Raw genomic sequence first — 23042 nt, 5'->3', positions numbered from 1 at the left:
TACCCCCTTGAAGGAGACAGGAGAATCCCAACCTGGTCTCTTGCTCTGAGGTAAGTGTCTTTGCTCTGCCACATGCTGTCATCATGATGTACTTTTTCACCACAGTCACAGCCAGAAATCTCCAAATTTCTAAGCCACTCATAATTATAAGGTGATTTTTTCCTTAGTTATTTTTTTATAAGTAACAAAAAACTGGATAACACAGTTGAACAAACGCCAAGGACAGAGTTAGAATAGAAAGTATACAGATTCTTCCAGATGCTGTATTCCAGCCATTTCCTCTGTGTGTTGCATAACACACTACAAGGCTCCCAGGTCTCTTAGCAATTAGCATGTATCATTAAAATCTTATCTACAATTACACTCTCCAATCTAAATTATAGTTTCAAGATTGTTTGTTTTCCTGGTCTTTGCATTCCTGAGTGCATGAGTATTTCAGAGGCTTGGAAAATAGACAAGCCCCACAGGGAATGTGCTATCCTACATCACACTGAATATTTACCAAGAATGTAAAATTTTAAAATGAATCTTTGAAGGTGATATTACTTCACATTGAAATATAAATTCACAGGTTGTTAAGTTGTTATTGCTAGTTTGGCCAGTGTGTCTATTTTAGTAACACAAAATTCTTTGGCTGTGAAAAGAAGCAAAGAATTAATGGGACCCAATAATGCGGTGAATGAGTCTGTTGGAAGCCATCAGAGCCACCTGTGAGCCATAGATATAAGGACATTTTCAAACAAAACAAATTGTTTCTGTGTTTCTTAGATTATTTGGGAGCAAATTGAGGGTTCTAGTAGTATAATACACAGATCATTTTTTGTTTTGGGTTTTTTGCCTGGGGATATAGCCTAGTTATAAAGCCCTTGTCACAGCATGTGCAAAGCACCTGTGTCCTTGAATTTTATCACCAGCATTGAAAAATGGGAGAGGCATATTCATATTTAGTGAGTCCAACCCTTTCTGGGATTGAGCTATTCATCTGTCAAATAGCATCAGGATGATTTCTGAAATTCTCTTGGACATTTAGGAAAAATCAGTGAGTCATCTTCCCGGGGAACAGCTTTTGGGTTGGAAATGACAGGAAAGCTGTGTAAGTAGAAAATAATTGAGGCCCTAAGAGCTCTCTGATTCATGAGAAATAATATTTCTTTTTATACTGTTTTTATGTTGTGTGAACAATTATATACAATACAGATCATATTTGGTGTGTTGTCCCATCATATTATATTTACTGAAAAATAGAGAATAGATATTTCAATGTCAAGTGTGAGAAGTTGAGATTTTTTAAAAAAAATTTTTTACACTCCATATTTTATTCCCCCCATCCACCCTCTGACTGTTCCACATCATATACTTCCTCCCCACCCCTACCCCACCTGACCTCTAAACTCCTTGGGGCTTCCAGTCTCTCGAGGTACATCATCTCTGAATGAACACAGACCTGAAAGTCCTTTACTGTATGTGTGTTGGGGACCTCATATCAGCTGGTGTATGCTGTCTGTTTGGTGGTCCAGTGTTTGAGAGATCTTAGGGGTCCAGGTTAATTGGGACTGTTGGTCCTCCTACAGGATCACCCTTCTCTTCAGCTTCTTTCAGCCTTCCCTAACTCAACAACAGGGGTCAGCTGCTTCTATCCATTGGTTGGGTGCAAATATCTGCATCTGACTCTTTCAGCTGCTTGTTGGGTCTTTCAGAGGGCAATCATGATAGGTCCCTTTTTGTGAGTGCTCCATAGCCTCAGTAATAGTGTCATACCTTGGGACCTCCCCTTGAGCTGGATCCCATTTGGGCCTGTTGCTGGACCTTCTTTTCCTTAGGCTTCTCTCCATTTAAGGGCTCTGTAGTATATCAATTGTGTGTATTTTAATTTTTTACTATCTCCCCTTTTCATAGACACTGAAGTCACCTTTCTCCTCTACCACTTTCTTCCCTTTGTCCCTTTCCACAAGGTCTGAAGCCCAGGATGCCCTTGAACTCTTGATCTTTCTGCTTCAGCCTACCAAGTGCCAGGTTTACATATGCATGCAACATGCCTGCCATTATATGTTTTATTTTCCCCAGTGGTAAATAATATCCACCACAATTGAGGCCTATGTTCCAAGCAGTACTCTACACTATATCTTATAGCTAATTTAATTCTCATAGCAAGACTTATGAATTAAATAGTATCATTATACATTTTGCTGTTCAAGCTATCATGTTGTTGGGAATTAAATCCAGGGTCTTGGCCAGGCATGGTGGCACTCGCCTTTAATCCCAGCACTTGGGAGGCAGAGGCAGGTGGATCTCTGAGTTCGAGGCCAGCTTGGTCTACAGAGTGAGTTCCTGGACAGCCAGGGCTACACAGAGAAACCCTGTCTCAAAAAACCAAAAGACAAACAAACAAACAAAAAAAAACACCCCTAAACCCAAAAAACCCAGGGCCTTGCACATGTTACGCAAAATCTCTACTAGAGAGCTGCATCCCCAAACAAATGGTCAAATTATGGATAGGGATTTGAGATGAAAAGAGGTAGGTATCTATCTTGACGAAAATTAGTAAGCAGCTCTACCATGTATATTGATTTCAGACTCAGTGCCTTTCCCTACCCATTTCTCCTTTGTCCTGCTCCTGGGATTTGACTAGAAAGCCAGTTTTCATTCTTCCCAGTACTTTTTTTTTTTGGCCACTCAATCAGTGGGACATGAGACAAGTAGAGGCATCTACTGAATGCTTTATGTTTCTGGTATGTAGTCTTGAATACAGATGAGATGGTTGTAAATGATACACATCATCAGGCCAGGCCTCTCAGGGAAAGCTGGCAAACCAGTGGCAGTTGTTGTTTGTTCTGAGGTTTCATGGAGTATGAGAAAACCAATTCCTGTTTCTTAAAGCCACTACAAGTATGCAGTGTGCTTCTCTGTAACTTAGAGCTGAAAGCAGTCCAATATGTTTTATTTTATTTTATTAGATATTTTCTTTATTTACATTTCAAATGCTATCCCGAAAGTTCCCTATATCTGCCCTGCCCACCCCCTGCCTGCTCCCCTACACACCCACTCCCACTTCTTGGCCCTAGCTTTCCCATGTACTGGGGCATATAAAGTTTGCAAGACCTAGGGGCCTCTCTTCCCAATGATGGCCGACTAGGCCATCTTCTGCTACATATGCAGCTAGAGATACGAGCTCTGGGGGTACTGGTTAGTTCATATTGTTGTTCCACCTATAGGGTTGCAGACCCCTTGAGGTCCTTGGGTGCTTTCTCTAGCTTCTCCATTGGGGGCCCTGTGCTCCATCCTATAGATGACTGTGAGTATCCATTTCTGTATTTGCCAGGCACTGGCATAGCCTCATATGAAACAGCGAGATCAGCGTTTCTCTGTATAGCCCTGGCTGCCCTCGAATTCAGAAATCCGAGTGCCTGCCTCTGCCTCCCAAGTTCTGGCATTAAAGGCATGTGCCACCACTGCCTGCCTCAGTCCTATCTGTTGCATCCTTCCCTTTCCTCTTTCTTTCTTCTTTTTCTAGTGCTGAGGATAAAACCCAGGACTTTGTACATTTTAGGTAAGCTCTCTGCTATTGATCTACACCCTCGGCTTCAGGATGAACTTTGTATCTCAGTAACTGGTACTCTTGGTGAAATACAGTTCCTGGAGTTGGATGTGTGAGCATCTTCCTTAAAGTTGTGGTAATTATATAATGTATGGTTACATTATATGAATTTCTGGAACAGGCAAAGGTACTTACAGTAGAAGTAGAAAATAGAGTGGTCATATCTTCTGAGAATGGGGCTAGACCTAACTAGGGAATAGTATCAAGAGACTTTCTGAGGCTGAGAATGTAGTTCTGTGGTAGGGCACTTGACTAGTTTGCACCAGGCTTTGGAATAAATCCCCAACACAATGAAACCAAAACCAAAATGTATTTCAGTGTCTTGATAGGGACTGGGGTTACAAAATAGTAGATATTGCAAACAGGCTGTGCTCTGCTGTAAGTTACTTTATATTATGTAAAGTGGTAGCTCTCAAGCTGTGTCTTGCCCTTGGGAAGTCCATTTTATAAGCATATCTGGTTCTGCTTTGAGTGTAAATGCAGAAGCAAAACAATTCAAACTTCATTGTGCACACAAACAACATTACTTGCCCAGCAGCATCCATAAGGCACAGACTGGTACCTTGTACCTATAAGTAAGTAGTACGACCTGGGGCTGGAGAGTGCTCAGTGTGCTTAAGTACATTGGCTGCTCTTCTAAAGAACGTTGGTCCAATTTTCAGTACCCACACAGCAGCTAACAACTGTTTGTAACTCCAGTTCCAGGGAATCTGATATTCTCTTCTGTCCTCTGTAGACACCAGACACACAGGTTGTATATAGGCACCATGCAGTCACTCAAACAGTCACATTAAATAAATAAATAAATAAATAAATAAATAAATAAATAAATAAATAATTTATTTTAAGAACAATGAAAAAGAACAGAAGGTACTACCAAAATAGATAAACTTATCAGAATAGATCAGAACATATGGGTATACGAAAGTCACATCAGAATGCCAGGCCCCCAAAGTTCTGAAACACAATAGACTAACCAAGAGTGCAAGACCCCATTAAGAAGGGGGTATCTAACACTGCACTGGTGACAGCTCCCACCACCATGTCATCTGACCAGCCAATGTGTACATCAAAGGACCAAACTGTACCTGGTTGTAGGGGAAGGGGTGGGGGGGCATCAGTTTAACTTAGATTCCCACTGTTGATATAGTTCATGCAAACTGATTTCCATCGACCTAGTCAACATTCTGGATCAGTCTTGCAACTTGTCCTGCCATGGTGCTGCATTCAGGCATTTAGAATCCATGACTTTCACTTCCACAAGCTCACAACTTCTCTCTGGAGCTCAACTCTGCCCTAACACCCAGCTCAACTCGGTGACCTTGCAGCCTCTGCAGCTCAACTTCATTGTTCTGTGCCTCTAACATTTCTCCAACTTAATTCATTAATACCTGAACACTGCAGGGATTTTCTTCATTCCTATGAGCTCTGTATCTCCCTCTGTTGAAGTGCCCTTGAACTCCCTGAACCCTGCTTCAGCCGTAACCATTTTGTAACCAAAATATAGATGGCTAACTAGAAATACAGACATGTAGATAGAAAATTGACAAATATGATTACGGTGTTATGTATAATGTGATATAAAAATTAATATTAGTAATCAATACAAGTATAAAAGAACTTGTATTTGTCAATAGCCAGCTACCAAGGAAAAGTGAAAGTACTTGACAAATTGCTGCCAACAAAACCTATGATACTTTGAATTTATTGTTATCCAGTGAATTCCAGCATTGGAGAATAGTATAAATACATCTACCTATGTTTCTAGTAAAGTGCTCTCATAACAGTAGGCATTTATTAAAATTCAGTGAGTGGATATTAAAGTTCTGTGCATTTTATTATATATCAGTTTTATATCAGAATAATAAAACTCTGGAAATAATTATGGGACTCCAGAAAATGACATGTAGACTTATATACTCAGGAGGGAAGTTTCCAATTTACGTTCAGGTGCTTCAAAACCTAAGACTGAAGTTCACATTCATTAACATGGCTACTAAACTTTTAAACAGCAGAAACATGGTAACTGGTGTTGGTGAGGATGTAGAATTGCAGCCCTTATGCACTATTTATTGGTGGGAGTGGAAGATGATGAAATTGCTAAGAAAAAAAGTATGATGGCTTCTAAAGAAAGAAAGAAAGAAAGAAAGAAAGAAAGAAAGAAAGAAAGAAAGAAAGAAAGAAAGAAAGAAAGAAAGAAAGAAAGATAGAAAGAATGAAAGAAAGAAAATACCTGGATCAGGTATAATGGTACACACCTTTAATCACAGCTCTTGAGAGGCAGAGGCAGGCAGATCTCTGTGTGTTGAAGGGCAGCTAGTCTACAGCATGATAGTTAAATAGTAAGGCTACGTCTTAGAACAAAACAAAATTGAAAATCAAATTATCTTGTAATATAGTGGTCTCATTACTACACATACACCTATGCTAAATTCTGCTTTCTCAATTAGCTGGTGGAGTCTGTCTCCTACTTAGACCTGAAGTGATACAATCACCCTGCTGTAAATTGCTATAAAACCTTGCAAGGACATCTATTACAAGTAGTATACCTAGTTATCTTGTCTTCCTCCATCTGAATGGAGGCTGGTTCAGGCAAGGGTTTTCCATTTTGCTTACTGCTGTATCATGAATGCTTAAGTCAGTGTCTCATACATCACTGAAACTGAATACTCGTCCAACAAATCTCTAATGTATAGGAACAGTAAGGCCTTCTGTAAGACCTACCATTACAAAAGAAGAATTGAATTCATCTTTTCCCTTCCTGCCACACTGAGACTGGAGACTACAGGTTGTGGAAGTAAATCTTTCTACCTGCTTATAAAAACTTCAACTTAGGCTCTTATGGGATTCAGAAAGCAGTCACCAAGACAGCTTAGATACATTGGTGACTAATTCTCCTCCCTCTCCTCTCCTCTCCTCTCCTCTCCTCTCCTCTCCTCTCCTCTCCTCTCCTCTCCTCTCCTCTCCTCTCCTCTCCTCTCCTCTCCTCTCCTCTCCTCTCCTCTCCTCTCCTCTCTTCCCTCCCTCCCCCCCTCCCTCTCTCTCTCTCTCTGTTGTTTGATAGTGCGGGGGCTTGAGCCCAGGGCCTTTTGTGTGGAAGGAATGAAACACTCTACTTCTGAGTTGTACCCCCAGATCTGTGCTTTTTTTTTTTTTTTTTTTGAGCCAGGAAATATTTTAAAAGTTGAGTAGAGTAGGGGCAGGGGGAGGAGGAGTTGCTTCTTAAAGATAGGAGCTGTAACATTAAGAGAATGTTTTAGTCTCTCAAATATTGTAGCTACACTTACTCCCTCCAGTGGGAACTGATTAGCTCTATCTAAATAATCTTCTATTTAGGAGACCCAATGCAATGGTTCTCAGAAGAAGGCATAGAATAGCCTTACCCTGTCTCTTTCACATGGGGGTCAGCAAATCAGACTGCCCCATGGGGCAGAGTAGATGCCAAGGATTTTAACAAGTTTCTAAAGTAAAACAGGAAATTCTTGTAGTGAGAATGTTGGTTTCTTTCAAAACACAGTTTTGTTATATGAATATATGTTTGTTTTAATCCTAGGTGTGGGATATGAGGCTGCTTCAGATTGTCCACATCCTCTACTATTATTGTCCTGTGCTCTAGTAGGGGCCAGACTTTTGCCAGCTGCAGATAGCTTATGTCTGGAATTCTGGGGGCTTTTGACAGCCCCAAGAGAGCCTGTGTTAGTTGTCGCTCCCCATGCTGCTGTTTATCCCTGCTGCTGCTGGATTGCTGATTTTGGTATTGCTGGATGGCTGGTTGGAGATATCCTGACAACGGATATTGGACTTGCCCAAAGGAACCCAATGTCCCTACTGAGCAGGGAGTAGTCTAAATAAGTCTATGCACCCTTTCCCCTCTAACCTTCTTTCTCTCCTACCTAGTGCTGTGGGGTTGGAAGGGATTGGGGTGGAATAAGGGTGGGAAGGGTGGTAGATAACAGAACCAATAAAATAACCCAAAAGGTACATCAATAAACTCTTAATTGAGAATTGCTGGGCAAAGGAAATAGCCAATGTCAATTATAAAAATTTTAAAATGTGCATTCCTAGCTAGTTGTGGTAGTACATGCCTGTAATTGCAGCACTGGTGAGTGGAATCAGGAATTTTAGGAATAAGATTCCTTGGAGATGGGCAAGGAGGTATCTTAGTTAGGGTTAATTTCTGCGAACAGACACCATGACCACAGCAACTTTTATAATGGAGAACATTTAATTGGGACTGGATTACAGTTTTAGAGGTTTAGTCCATTATCATCATGGTAGCAGACACGGTGCTAGAGAAGGAGCTGACAGTTCTACATCTGGATCCACAAATAGTAGAAGAGTGTCACTGGGCTTGGCTTGAGCAACTAAAACCTCAAAGCCCACCCCCAGCAACACATTTCCTTCAACAAGCCAACGTTTAAAAGAGCTAAGTTTAATAGAGCTACTCCCTATGATGGGGGTCATTTTCATTCAAATCACCACAGGGAGCAAAAGGTCATATATAACATGAAAATGAAAAAGAAACTACTGGGAGTGGGAAGGCACAAAGGAAGAAGTGGGAATGGCAAAGGAGGAATATAACGATATAATAAAGATAAAAATAATAAAAATATTATTTGTAAAATGTCATAATGAACTCCTTTGTAAGCTTTCATTATATATAAATAAATGGTGAATTTTAAAAGTAATTAAAAAATATTTAACAGTATATAAAATCTCTCTTTGGTTCTTTGTCAATTTGTAATTATTTTATTTTATTATTCATGTGGAGAGTTGTGCACATGTGTGAGCACATGTATGTATGAAGGCTGGAGGTGAGCATCAGTTGTTCTCCTCCATTGCTTTCTCTCTGCTTCATGCTTGGACAACAAGCACTTATGCCCACAGAGCCAAATCCCCAGCCACTTTCAGTGGCTTTTCTAAATGATATTTTTGTGTTCTCAATGGGATATCACTTAGACTTACAAGCAATAAGGAGAATGTCATTGGCTATGAAGCCAAAGCCTTTAGTGAATTTTTTTTGCACAGTAAATAGATGCTATCATGCACTTCTTTTTTTATATTTTAATTATTTTCTTTATTTATATTTTAAATGTTATCCCCTTTCCTGGTTTCTCCTCTGAAAATGAAAACCCCCTATATCCTCCCCCTCCCCCTGCTTACCAACCCACTCACTCCTGTTTCCTGGTCCTGGCATTCCCCTATACTGGGGCATAGAACTTTCACAGGACCAAGGGCCTCTCCTCCCATTGATGACTGACTAGGCCATTTTCTGCTACATATGCAGCCAGAGCCATGAGTCCCACCATGTGTTTTCTTTGGTTGGTGGTTTAGTCCCAGGGAGCTCTGGGGGTAATGGTTAGTTCATATTGTTGTTCTTCCTAGGGGGCTGCAAACCTCTTCAGCTCCTTGGGTACTTTATCTAGCTCCTTCATTGGAAACTTTGTGCTCAGTCCAATGGATGGCTGTGAGCATCCACTTTTGTATTTGTCAGGTACTGGCAGAGCCTCTCAGGAGATAGCTATATCAGACTCCTGTCAGCAAGCTCTTGTTGACCTCCACAATCGTGTCTGGGTTTGGTGGTTGTATATGGGATGAATCACAAGGTGGGGCAGTCTCTGGATGGTCATTCCTTCAGTCTCTGCTCCACATTTTGTCTCTATCACTCCTTCCACCCTTCTTTGAAGGATTGAAGTATACACACTTCGGTCTTCCTTCTTCATAAGTTTCATGTGTTTTGTAAATTGTATCTTGGGTATTTTGAGCTTCTGGACTAATATCTACTTATCAGTGAGTGCATACCATGTGTGCACTCTTTTGTGTTTGGGTTACCTCACTCAGAATGATATCCTCCAGATCCATCCATTTCAAGTGAACATTTCTTTAGGTGCTTCTCATCCATTTGATATTCCTCAGTTATTCTTGGTTTTTCTCTGTACCCCATCTTTAAAATTTTTTACTAGATATTTTCTTTATTTACATTTAAAATGTTATCCCCTTTCCTAGTTTTCCCTCTGAAAAACCCCTATCCCCTCCCCCATTCCCCTGCTCCCCAACCCACCCATTCCCTTTCCCAGTCCTGGCCTTCCCCTATACTGGGGCATAGAACCTTCACAGGACCTAGGGCCTCTCCTCCCATTGATGACCGACTAGGCCATCCTCAGCTACATATACAGCTAGAGCCACATTGACTTTTGGTGTATCTTTTTAAAATTTAACTATCAATCCAGGATACTAAAGATTAAAGTGTGCAATATTTACAATATTAGTAGTATACAAATTAAAGTGCACAAAAGGCTAAATTTTACAAATACATTACATTATTTGTTCACCAAAGCGAGTTTTACAATCACTATGTAATTTAGTAGGAATATCTCAAGTGGAAATAATTCCAAAAGGATTTTTCTTACTTTGAAAGTGATAGCTTTCTCACAAATGAAGGCCTTGACCCAATGGGAAAGAATACAAACGTAGCAATATTGTTTATATCTGTATGGTGGAAGATTTTGGATAAATCTTGGATAAAAGGGCTCATCCAATAAAGAAATAAAACACAATTCCTTTTTCTAAGCTAAGTTTGAAAATGTTACCTAGGACAGACTGACATTTTAAGAAAACTTTATTGTAGCAAGTATAATTAGGCTCCAGGTCTACACCACTGCATTGAATTTTGACCTTCAGAATTTTTAATAACTTTCAAAAATAGCCAACTTAGTCATAACCATGCCATCTTTTTAAAAATTTCAACTTTAACCAGACTTCTTCCACATGTTTTAGCTTTTTATTTTAGTCCTTATCTTTCTTTCTCATTTTGAAAGAATACTTTGGAACATAATCTCATTTTTACCATACAAAACCCGTTTTTTTTCATCTAAAACATATTTTTAGCAAAAATATATCCTACAGTGTCTTAGTCAGCGTTTCTATTCCTGCACAAACATCATGACCAAGAAGCAAGTTGGGGAGGAAAGGGTTTATTCAGCGTACACTTTCCACATTGCTGTTGCTCACCAAAGGAACTCAGGTCAGGAAGCAGGAGCTGATGCAGAGGCCATGGAGGGATGTTACTTACTGGCTTGCTTCCCATGGCTTGCTCAGATTGCTTTCTTATAGAACCCAAGTCTACCAGCTCAGGGATGGCACCACCCACAATGGGCCCTCCCCACTCCCATCACTAATTGAGAAAATGCCTTAAAACTGAATCTCATCTCCATGAACTGAAGCTCCTTTCTCTGTGATAACTCCAGCATATGTCAAGTTGACACACCAAACCAGCCAGTACACACAGCTATACTTTTTTTTTTTAATTTTATGATAGACAGCTCATTTTCGTCTTATTTTTCTCCACAAGTTTTAAAAATCAATAGTTAATAAAATAGCTTTATATTTTAAGGAAAACCTAGAGAGCTGCATCTGAAACATGGGTAAATTACATTAAAAATCCTGGAGTCTTTGTTTTCTCTTACCAATAAATCTAATTTAAAGAATTTGTTTAAGAGCTAAGTCTTTTTGTAACACGCACTCAGAAATTGCCTTTGCTAAAAAGCATTGACTTCTCATTTGGACTCACTAGGCAACTCTATGCATGTTTCCTTACTTTGGGTCAGATTTCTGTTTGTCTCTGCAACAAGCATTGCAATCACTCAAGGAGTGTCTGTGTAAACTATCTAATGTATCCCTTTAATGCTGAAAGCACAGATGTAACTGTTATCTTATACCCTCTGTCCCCTTGGATTTCAGAACAGTACAGTCTCCTAGGGTAGATTATTTCTCACAAGAGGATAATTGTCCATAAGGTTGAGGCTCCAGCCTGGAGCATCTGCATTTGTCTCTTGTGAATCAGTCTGTTTTTTTTCAAGCAATAAAGACTTCTTAGTCATCACATTTTGCCGGACCAGAGCTCAGAAAATGATCACACCTTGACCAGTACTGTTTAATTGTGTGTATTTCTTGGTTTTTCTAATTTTCTTTCAAATTCAAAGATAATATTACTACCCTGAAGAGGGATTTGAAGTTACTGGGCACCTTCATTTGTCCTTCCCAATACAGGCACATTCATCAAACTTTCCTTCTTTGCTAATGATCACTCCTCTATCTCTCAGATGGGCATATTGGGTCAAGCAGTTAAGTTTAGTTTGTTGAGGCTGCAAGAGTTGGGGTTTTGATATAAATTCTTGTTGCATTATGAACTAAAAGAAATGTGGATTATTGGATTAAATTTACATGTGTATTTACATGAAAGCCACTTTGAATCCCCCATTGGGGAGGACTTTGTCATGTAAACATATCACATAATATATATCTAAAGTAGCACACAAAGACATATGTACAGATAGATCAAGGTACCCTTTATGGTAAAATTTAGTCTAAAGCAAACTTATCACAGAGCAAAAACATTAAAACCACCTGTTTATTTGGTCATACTCTAAAACTGTTGCTAGAAAATTTGGGGGAATCTTGCCAGAGTCACCACATGTTACCAAGGAAATTGGAGTTCTTCACAGGGCTTCATAGTCTCAATAATAGAGCAATTTAAAAATGGGTTCAAAAAGAAGTTTCTTAGGGTTTCTGTTACCATGACAACACACCATGATTAAAAAGCAAGCTGGGGGCTGGAGAGATGGCTCAGAGGTTAAGAGCACTGACTCTGAAGGTCCTGAGTTCAAATCTCAGCAACCACGTGGTGGTTCACAACCATCTGCAATGAGATCTGAAACCCTCTTCTGATGTGTCTGAAGACAGCTACAGTGTACTTAGATATAATAATAAATAAATCTTTAAAAAAAAAAGAAAAAAAAGCAACTTCGGGCATTGAGCCTTCACACCCCAGTGTAGGGGAATACCAGGAAAGTGAAGTGGGAGTGGGTGGGCTAGTGAGCAGAGGGAGGGGATGGGGGATTTTCAGAGGTAAAACAAGGAAAGGGGATAACATTTGAAATGTAAATAAAGAAAATATCTAATAATTTTTTTAAAAGCAAGCTGGGGAGGAAAGTGTTTCTTTGGCTTATACTTCCAGTTCTTAGTCTATCCTTCGTGGAAATCAGGACAGGAACTCAGGCAGGGCTGGAACTTGGAGGTAGGAGCTGATGCAGAGGGAATGGAAGGGTGCTACTTATTGGTTTGCTTCCCATGGTTTGTTCAGCCTGCTTTGTTATAGAACCCAGGACCACCAGCCCAGGGAATGGCACCACCCACCATAGGCCTTCCCATATCAATCACCAATTAAGAAAATGTTTTTCAGCTGGATCTCATGGCAGCATTTCCTCAACTGATGACTCTAGCTCGTGTCAAGTTGACACAGAGCTATCCAGTACAAGAAGCCTGAGAATAATTCTATTGAAGTTTAAAAGAAAAAAATCCCAGGTCAGGCAAACAGCAAATCAAGTTGCAGACAGCTTCCTGTAATTGGAAAAGGAAGAAAGCAAGCCATGACTTTTGAATTGGGCCAATGTGAGGTCAAAACATGGCAGGCAAACATCTACGTGATAGCGAGTGCTTGAAAGAAAGAAAGAAAGAAAGAAAGAAAGAGAGAGAGAGAGAGAGAGAGAGAGAGAGAGAGAGAGAGAGAGGAAGGAAGGGAGGGAGGGAGGGAGGAAGGAAGGAAGGAAGGAAGGAAGGAAGGAAGGAAGGAAAAAGCCCAAGTGTTGGGGAAAGCATCTTTGAAAAGAGATAGAAAAATAGAAAAGGAAAGTATGCTTTTCTAAGGAATTCAGAAAAGTGGGCTGGGGAGGTGGCCTAAGCCACAGCAGCAGCGGTCGCCATCTTGGTCCCGGGACTCCAAGAAACTTAGTAATTTAGTCTGCTTAGGTGAGAGTCTGTACCACCTGGGAACTGCCAAAGCAACACAGTGTCTGAGAAAGGTCCTGTTTTGGGCCTTCTTCTTCGGCCAGGAGGAGGTCCAAATACAAGATATCTGCGCACCTTCCCTGTAAGAGAGCTTGCCAGCAGAGAGTGCTCTGAGCACTGAAACTCAGAGGAGAGAATCTGTCTCCCAGGTCTGCTGATAGACGGTAACAGAATCACCAGAAGAACAATCTCTAAACAGAGTCAACTATAACTACTAACTCCAGAGATTACCAGATGGCGAAAGGTAAACGGAGGAATCTTACTAACAGGAACCAAGACCACTCACCATCACCAGAACCCAGCACACCCACTTCGCCCAGTCCAGGGAACCCCAACACACCTGAGAACCTAGACCTAGATTTAAAAGCATATCTCATGATGATGGTAGAGGACATCAAGAAGGACTTTAATAAATCACTTAAAGAAATACAGGAGAACACTGCTAAAGAGTTACAAGTCCTTAAAGAAAAACAGGAAAACACAATCAAACAGGTAGAAGTCCTTACAGAAAAAGAGGAAAAAACATACAAACAGGTGATGGAAATGAACAAAACCATACTAGACCTAAAAAGGGAAGTAGACACAATAAAGAAAACTCAAAGCGAGGCAACACTAGAGATAGAAACCCTAGGAAAGAAATCTGGAACCATAGATTTGAGCATCAGCAACAGAATACAAGAGATGGAAGAGAGAATCTCAGGTGCAGAAGATTCCATAGAGAACATCGGCACAACAATCAAAGAAAATGGAAAATGCAAAAAGATCCTAACTCAAAATATCCAGGAAATCCAGGACACAATAAGAAGACCAAACGTACGGATAATAGGAGTGGATGAGAATGAAGATTTTCAACTCAAAGGTCCAGCAAACATCTTCAACAAAATTATTGAAGAAAACTTCCCAAATCTAAAGAATGAGATGCATATGAACATACAAGAAGCCTACAGAACTCCAAATAGACTGGACCAGAAAAGAAATTCCTCCCGACACATAATAATCAGAACATCAAATGCACTAAATAAAGATAAAATACTAAAAGCAGTAAGGGAAAAAGGTCAAGTAACATATAAAGGCAAGCCTATCAGAATTACACCAGATTTTTCACCAGAGACTATGAAAGCCAGAAGAGCCTGGACAGATGTTATACAGACACTAAGAGAACACAAACTGCAGCCCAGGCTACTATACCCAGCCAAACTCTCAATTATCATAGAGGGAGAAACCAAAGTATTCCACGACAAAACCAAATTCACGCATTATCTCTCCACGAATCCAGCCCTTCAAAGGATAATAACAGAAAAAAACCAATACAAGAACGGGAACAACGCCCTAGAAAAAACAAGAAGGTAATCCCTCAACAAACCTAAAAGAAGACAGCCACAAGAACAGAATGCCACCTTTAACAACTAAAATAACAGGAAGCAACAATTACTTTTCCTTAATATCTCTTAACATCAATGGTCTCAACTCGCCAATAAAAAGACATAGACTAACAAACTGGCTACACAAACAAGACCCAACATTTTGCTGCTTACAGGAAACTCATCTCAGAGAAAAAGATAGACACTACCTCAGAATGAAAGGCTGGAAAACAATTTTCCAAGCAAATGGTATGAAGAAACAAGCAGGAGTAGCCATCCTAATATCTGATAAGATTGACTTCCAACCCAAAGTCATCAAAAAAGACAAGGAGGGACACTTCATTCTCATCAAAGGTAAAATCCTCCAAGAGGAACTCTCAATTCTGAATATCTATGCTCCAAATACAAGAGCAGCCACATTCACTAAAGAAACTTTAGTAAAGCTCAAAGCACACATTGCGCCTCACACAATAATAGTGGGAGACTTCAACACACCACTTTCACCAATGGACAGATCATGGAAACAGAAACTAAACAGGGACACACTGAAACTAACAGAAGTGATGAAACAAATGGATCTGACAGATATCTACAGAACATTTTTCCCTAAAACAAAAGGATATACCTTCTTCTCAGCACCTCATGGTACCTTCTCCAAAATTGACCACATAATAGGTCACAAATCAGGCCTCAACAGATTCAAAAATATTGAAATTGTCCCATGTATCCTATCAGATCACCATGCACTAAGGCTGATCTTCAATAACAAAATAAATAACAGAAAGCCAACATTCACATGGAAACTGAACAACACTCTTCTCAATGATACCTTGGTCAAGGAAGGAATAAAGAAAGAAATTAAAGACTTTTTAGAGTTTAATGAAAATGAAGCCACAACGTACCCAAACCTTTGGGACACAATGAAAGCATTTCTAAGAGGGAAACTCATAGCTATGAGTGCCTTCAAGAAAAAACGGGAGAGAGCACATACTAGCAGCTTGACAACACATCTAAAAGCTCTAGAAAAAAAGGAAGCAAATTCACCCAAGAGGAGTAGACGGCAGGAAATAATCAAACTCAGGGGTGAAATCAACCAAGTGGAAACAAGAAGAACTATTCAAAGAATTAACCAAACGAGGAGTTGGTTCTTTGAGAAAATCAACAAGATAGATAAACCCTTAGCTAGACTCACTAAAGGGCACAGGGACAAAATCCTAATTAACAAAATCAGAAATGAAAAGGGAGACATAACAACAGATCCTGAAGAAATCCAAAACACCATCAGATCCTTCTACAAAAGGCTATACTCAACAAAACTGGAAAACCTGGACGAAATGGACAAATTTCTGGACAGATACCAGGTACCAAAGTTGAATCAGGATCAAGTTGACCTTCTAAACAGTCCCATATCCCCTAAAGAAATAGAATCAGTTATTAATAGTCTCCAAGCCAAAAAAAGCCCAGGACCAGACGGGTTTAGTGCAGAGTTCTATCAGACCTTCAAAGAAGATCTAACTCCAGTTCTGCACAAACTTTTTCACAAGATAGAAGTAGAAGGTATTCTACCCAACTCATTTTATGAAGCCACTATTACTCTGATACCTAAACCACAGAAAGATCCAACAAAGATAGAGAACTTCAGACCAATTTCTCTTATGAACATCGATGCAAAAATCCTTAATAAAATTCTCGCTAACCGAATCCAAGAACACATTAAAGCAATCATCCATCCTGACCAAGTAGGTTTTATTCCAGGGATGCAGGGATGGTTTAATATACGAAAATCCATCAATGTAATCCATTATATAAACAAACTCAAAGACAAAAACCACATGATCATCTCGTTAGATGCAGAAAAAGCATTTGACAAGATCCAACACCCATTCATGATAAAAGTTCTGGAAAGATCAGGAATTCAAGGCCAATACCTAAACATGATAAAAGCAATCTACAGCAAACCAGTAGCCAACATCAAAGTAAATGGAGAGAAGCTGGAAGCAATCCCACTAAAATCAGGGACTAGACAAGGCTGCCCACTTTCTCCCTACCTTTTCAACATAGTACTTGAAGTATTAGCCAGAGCAATTCGACAACAAAAGGAGATCAAGGGGATACAAATTGGAAAAGAGGAAGTCAAAATATCACTTTTTGCAGATGATATGATAGTATATATAAGTGACCCTAAAAATTCCAACAGAGAACTCCTAAACCTGATAAACAGCTTCGGTGAAGTAGCTGGATATAAAATTAACTCAAACAAGTCAATGGCCTTTCTCTACACAAAGAATAAACAGGCTGAGAAAGAAATTAGGGAAACAACACCCTTCTCAATAGCCACAAATAATATAAAATATCTCGGCGTGACTCTAACGAAGGAAGTGAAAGATCTGTATGATAAAAACTTCAAGTCCCTGAAGAAAGAAATTAAAGAAGATCTCAGAAGATGGAAAGATCTCCCATGCTCATGGATTGGCAGGACCAACATTGTAAAAATGGCTATCTTGCCAAAAGCAATCTACAGATTCAATGCAATCCCCATTAAAATTCCAACTCAATTCTTCAATGAATTAGAAGGAGCAATTTGCAAATTCATCTGGAATAACAAAAAACCGAGGATAGCAAAAACTCTTCTCAAGGATAAAAGAACCTCTGGTGGAATCACCATGCCTGACCTAAAACTTTACTACAAAGCAATTGTGATAAAAACTGCATGGTACTGGTATAGAGACAGACAAGTGGACCAATGGAATAGAATTGAAGACCCAGAAATGAACCCACACACCTATGGTCACTTGATCTTCGACAAGGGAGCCAAAACCATCCAGTGGAAGAAAGACAGCATTTTCAACAATTGGTGCTGGCACAACTGGTTGTTATCATGTAGAAGAATGCGAATCGATCCATACTTATCTCCTTGTACTAAGGTCAAATCTAAGTGGATCAAGGAACTTCACATAAAACCAGAGACACTGAAACTTATAGAGGAGAAAGTGGGGAAAAGAATTGTTTACCTTTTTAATCTCATTGAAATCTTGGGGAATGATTAAAAATTTGTTTGAAGGACCTTTCATTAGTTATACTATTATGAGACATAATTGGGTGGTTTTAAAATTGTAAAGCATTATACATTACTCTCACTAATCATTATCATGATTGAAAGTTGGAAATTTTATTAGTATGTAAAAATATAAGTTCTGGTCTTTGGAAAAACCACAAGGTGAGAATCGCTGTTTTGCTCTCACCATAGAGCCAGAAAACATCTCATGACATAATATTTCTTTGTATATTTATCACATGTGATCAGAGATAAGTGACAAAGATCTAACAGTACTACCACTTATAAAAACAAACCAGATAACAAGAAAGTACTATCAGATGGTGTTGCTAAGCTGTGAAAGAGGTCTGCTTATCGAATAAGGTCTCCCTTCCTTCCTTAATCTTCTGTGAGATCTGTAGCTATTGCTTTATCTTTTTTTAGTGGTGTTTAGTAGGAATCATCATGGTGTTTGGTAGTAAGCATGAATTTCTGCTCAGCTTTAGGCTTATATTTTTCAAAACCTTCTTTAATATGGTTCTTAAATACTTCAACCTCCCTTGTTGCTCATGAACCAAAGGTAGGGGAAGAAGATGGCTAATAGGACAAGGAGCACCTGGACCTGTTTAGAAGTAGTTTCTTGGGGTGATTTCAATTGTCATTGTCTGCAAAACCCCAAATACAAATCAGCAGGACTGAGTTGATCCAGAAGAAACCATGGGGTTCCACCCATTGGCAAGAAGCATCTGGAGCACCACCAGAAGTTCTTTGGAGCATTTCTCTGTAAGAAGTTATGACAAGTGAAGATCAGAAACGAAAGTAAAGTGAGCCAATGCTAGAGTATCATCAGTGAGGCCCAGTATCAGTGAAGCCCAATAAATGCAGCAAGGTAAACCAATGCCAGAGTATTGTCCACTGTACATTGGGTTATATTTATATTCTTTTCAAGCATCATATGTCCTCTCAAGTGTCCACTCCAGCAAAACACTGCATGCTCTTTCATCAGGCAGCTTCCAGAGAAACACCACATGTCTGTTCTCAACAAAACATCTCCACATGTTTCTGCTTCAGAAAACATCCTCTCATAAGACAGTTTCCAGAAAAACATCACATGAAACAACTGAGTCTCCGAAGAAACTAAAAATTCCTGCGTCACTCAGCTATACCTAAAGCCTGTTTTTTGAGAGTCTTCCCTTTCATTTTAGGACTGCACTCTGCAAGCCACCTTCCAGTTCTCCTGCTCCTTCCCCACCCTCTTTCTTTCCTTCTACTTCCGACCCCTCAGATGTTCAATGTTGTGCTGCTCACAGCCTTCTCCTTGATAGCTAACCACCAACCACTAACTGCTTACTATTCATTTCAATCCTCTAGCGATCAGTGGTGGCTAATCTTGATTGTTGACTTCACTGGCTTGAAAAAGCACCTCTAGGCATGTCTGTAAGAGTCCTGCCTCCGCCTCGATGATTAGATAATATAGATTCTGCTCCAATGAAAAGTTTAATCTATTGGTGGAATCAAATTTTGAGATAGGGAGGTGGTTGAAGTTCAGAAGGTGGGAAAATGGGCCACTGGGGATTCCTCATTGGAAGTTATATTTTGCTCTGGCCAAAACCTATTACTACTCCACTCTGCTTTATGGCCACCATGAGGTGAAGACCTTACTCTGTCACATGTTTCAGTCACCATGACATTTTATCCGATTGCATGGGCCAAAGAATTATGGACTGAAATAACTCTAACCATGAGCTAAAATAAATCTTTCTTCTGTTGCCGTGGACTGCACTCAGTCAGTCCCTCAACCCATGGGAGAATCAGGGTTCCCGTACTCTGGTTGGCAAGGAGTCAGCGGGGTGACAAACAGACATGAACACCAGAGAGAGTGTTGAATCTGAGTGTAATTTCTCAAAGCGAGCATCAGACTTATATTACAGAAGAAAACAAGTAAGTTAATTGATATATTAAGGTCATCCAAAGTACATTGAGATTACCTGATGCAAAATGACTCTTTACACAAAACATAAATGCATACATAATAGCTAACAGGAACCAGTCAGTGTTTACAACTGGGATAAAAAATCAGTGTTTACCTAAGGTCAGCTTATTCTTAGAAGCCAGGGGCAAGGGCTTCATGCCCTTGACATAATTAATCCACTTTATCCCTAGGCCATTGGAAATTCCTGTATATGGGAGTGACTCAGCTTTTACTCTAAGTTCCTTCTTAGACCACAACCTTCCTTCTTCCTAGGCCATTGTAAATTCCTGTATATGGAAGAGACTTGGATGTTATACTAAGTTTACTTTGTAGAACTAGCCCTGAGATTTCTAGCTCTTTTCCAGTAAATTGTAATGCTCTATTTCTTTCACTATCTATACCGGAGGCATTTCGTCTGAATGAGTAGCATTCTTACTAAACTTAAAACCCAAGGTTGGCTCAACGATTTCCTAGGATATTGGAACACTGGTAGAGGATAATCTAACTTAGCTATATGTCAAATCATTCCTTAGAGGCATTTATAATAAAACAATACTGAAGGAAAGCAAAAAGATCCGTTCACCCACTGATGTAGGGACAAGTTTGGAGCATTCGTGCTACGCAATGCCAAAACTCCAGGAGACTAAGTTTCCATGAAACTTTTTGCCTCAGAACTACATCCAAGATTTTGGGCCTGCCACACAGACTTCACTGGAGTGGGTGTGGCATTCTGTTCATTTATCACTCAGGTATTGGGTCACAGCAATATCAGGCCAGTACACTATTATACAAATTTTGCTATATATGACTCAAAGAGGTTAAGTAATCACTCTAGTCACATAGCTTCTAGTGGAGAAGCTGGAGCCCAAAGTCAGACAGCTTGGTTGGAGTTCTGTCACTTAACTGCTTCATAACCTTTAAAAAACACATATAAAGTAGGAACCTGATGGGATACATGTCTGTCTTGCCACTGGGGTGCCTGAGCACTGCCAGCAAGCCACTCATAGGAGACAGAACACAGTCCATGTAGAAGTCCCAGCCCATGTTTCCTCTGATGAGAAACAGCAAGGTCTGGGATGGATGCTGTGGTTCTGTCTTCCACGTAACCAGATCCACTGGAGTACTATGGGGAGTTGAGAAACAGGTCCGAGAGTCAGAGCTTCCCTACAATGCCAGGGAGGAAGGGGATGGCTGAGCCTGGGATGGGACATAATCCACTTTGGTTTTGAGTGAGTACCAAGAGTACAGAGGGGTTGAAAGAGAGACAGCCTTGTCCAGGAGATTTTGAAAGGCCTCCCCTGCTGCAATCCTTGGTGAAGAAGATGGTCCTGCTTGTCCATACTATTTTATTTTATGGTGGATGTGAATGCATACATCTTACTCAGGGTGAACCAGGGATTAAATATCTTTTTCAGGAAAGATTGCACAGGAAGGAAAGCTCATTGACTAAACTCTTGGGGCTTATCTAGATATCTCATTAGCATGGAAAACTCCAGGTTTTTATGCTATATGATCAGTTGTCATAGTTCTCCCAGTAGGGTGTCATGGTAGCATGTTCCAGGAGATGAAGAGCTTGTCAAGGAGCTGGTTCCACACCTACCATTCTCAATTTTGAGATTCTCCAGGGTTTTGAACCTGCTTCAACCTTACCAGTTCTTCTGTTGAGAGACAAGATCTTTTGGGTTTAGACTCCATCTTAGAGAATCTGACCTAAGTTTGAACTCAAGTTAACTAATAAGTGGGTACCTAGCACCAGCTTCAAGGTTACTCTCCAACAAAACCTGAGTCTAGCACCAGTTTCCAGGATCTCCCCCCCCCCAACACATCTGCACCTCTAGGTTACAAGCCTGCCCTTGACACTTCACTTCCTAACAATCACCAATCAGGAAGAAAACAGAAGTTAAGTTTATGGTTTGGCTCCCAGGACCAGCCAATTCTGTTCAAGGCCACAATAGCATCCCCGCCCCAATTAGATGCTTGCCAGGTTAGAAACACTCACCACTTGCTTGCCATTTCCTATAAAACCTTGTCCCTATGAAAGTTCTGGGCTGCTTCACCAAACCTCCCCATGGGTTGACAGTGAGTAAGCCCAAGATCGAGCTTGTAAATAAAGACCTTAGTGTGATTGCATTGCAATTTGGTCTTTTGGGGTTCATGAACACTTCCTGGTACAATATTGTCTCATGGCATGTTTTACGTGTTCCACAGGAACCTTTGTTTTAGGGGCCAGAAAAATGGTTGCTGTAAAATACTGAGTTTGAAAGAGTTAGGGAATAGTCAGTTCCTCCTGAATTCCCCAAAGGGACCTTGAAATCAGTTTATTCTGAAGCTGTGACATTATGCAGTGGAAGCAGTATTGGTGACTCTGATACCAGATGACTTCCATTTATGACTTTCTCATCCCTGCTATTGTTCCTACCATTGCTATTGTCATCAGAAACTAAATCAGAGGTCTTTGGGTTATTCACCGTCTAATTCTACAGATCAGATCTGTCCTGGCTTATAAACAAAACTCTCCCTGTCTTTACTTATAGGCCTCTTTTCAATCTGGTGTCAACTCACATTCTTAGCATTCCTCCATACCAATCTCCCAAACCAGCCCAACTCCTCTGTAAATCTCTGAATGAATCTTGACTTTCTTTGTGGTCTTCGTTTTGTGGGAAATCTTTCTGCTATACATATTGGAAATCTGCTTATCCCCTAAAGCCATTCTCTATTGCCAAATCCATCTACTATCCACTTTGTTTTTTTCTCCAAACATAAACTACTAGTATTTGGGAGGTGAAGGCAGGATGATCAAGAGCATTTTGGCTATGGAAGGCCATGTCTTAACAAATAAAACAGATCAAATATTTAACATCACAAAGTATTCTAGGTTGTCAATGCAGAGAAGTTCAAAGTTTGGCCTTGCTTTCCAGATATCTCTAGGTCCATAGTGAGGAGACATGGGTAATACACAATCCACACATGAATATGGTACTAATGGAAGAGAGGCTATTTCCTTTTTCTGGAAGTACTAGAGTGAGAAAAAATAATGAATGAGAGCTTCAGAACTATATAAGTTCCAAGTGGCCTTATAACACTCTATTTATCCTTGGTGTGACATCCACATAACTATTACACATTTAATAGTAATAGGTAGCATTCTCTTCTCTTTTGAAAACTGTCTTAGGAATGAATGTTTCAAATTTTAAGACCCCGAAAAATATGGGCAGTGGCTTTCTGACAGCCAGT

General features: G+C 40.0%; 2 long non-coding RNA genes across 4 annotated transcripts in view; one reads left to right on the top strand and one right to left on the bottom strand.

The window, feature by feature from the left end:
• The window catches only part of Gm39497, a 123693-nt gene extending 115894 nt beyond the window's left edge, over positions 1 to 7799 (top strand). Inside the window, exon 3 of the long non-coding RNA XR_878072.1 lies at positions 7149 to 7799. This is a non-coding gene — a long non-coding RNA (predicted gene, 39497). The remainder of the gene's footprint in view (positions 1 to 7148) is intronic.
• Gm35105 overlaps positions 1 to 23042 on the bottom strand; it is a 203063-nt gene that overhangs the window by 53532 nt on the left and 126489 nt on the right. The window lies entirely within an intron of this gene.

This window comes from Mus musculus, chromosome X (genome assembly GCF_000001635.26).
Source record: "Mus musculus strain C57BL/6J chromosome X, GRCm38.p6 C57BL/6J".
Lineage (NCBI taxonomy): Eukaryota > Metazoa > Chordata > Mammalia > Rodentia > Muridae > Mus > Mus musculus.
This window is presented reverse-complemented; position numbering and strand designations above follow the sequence as displayed.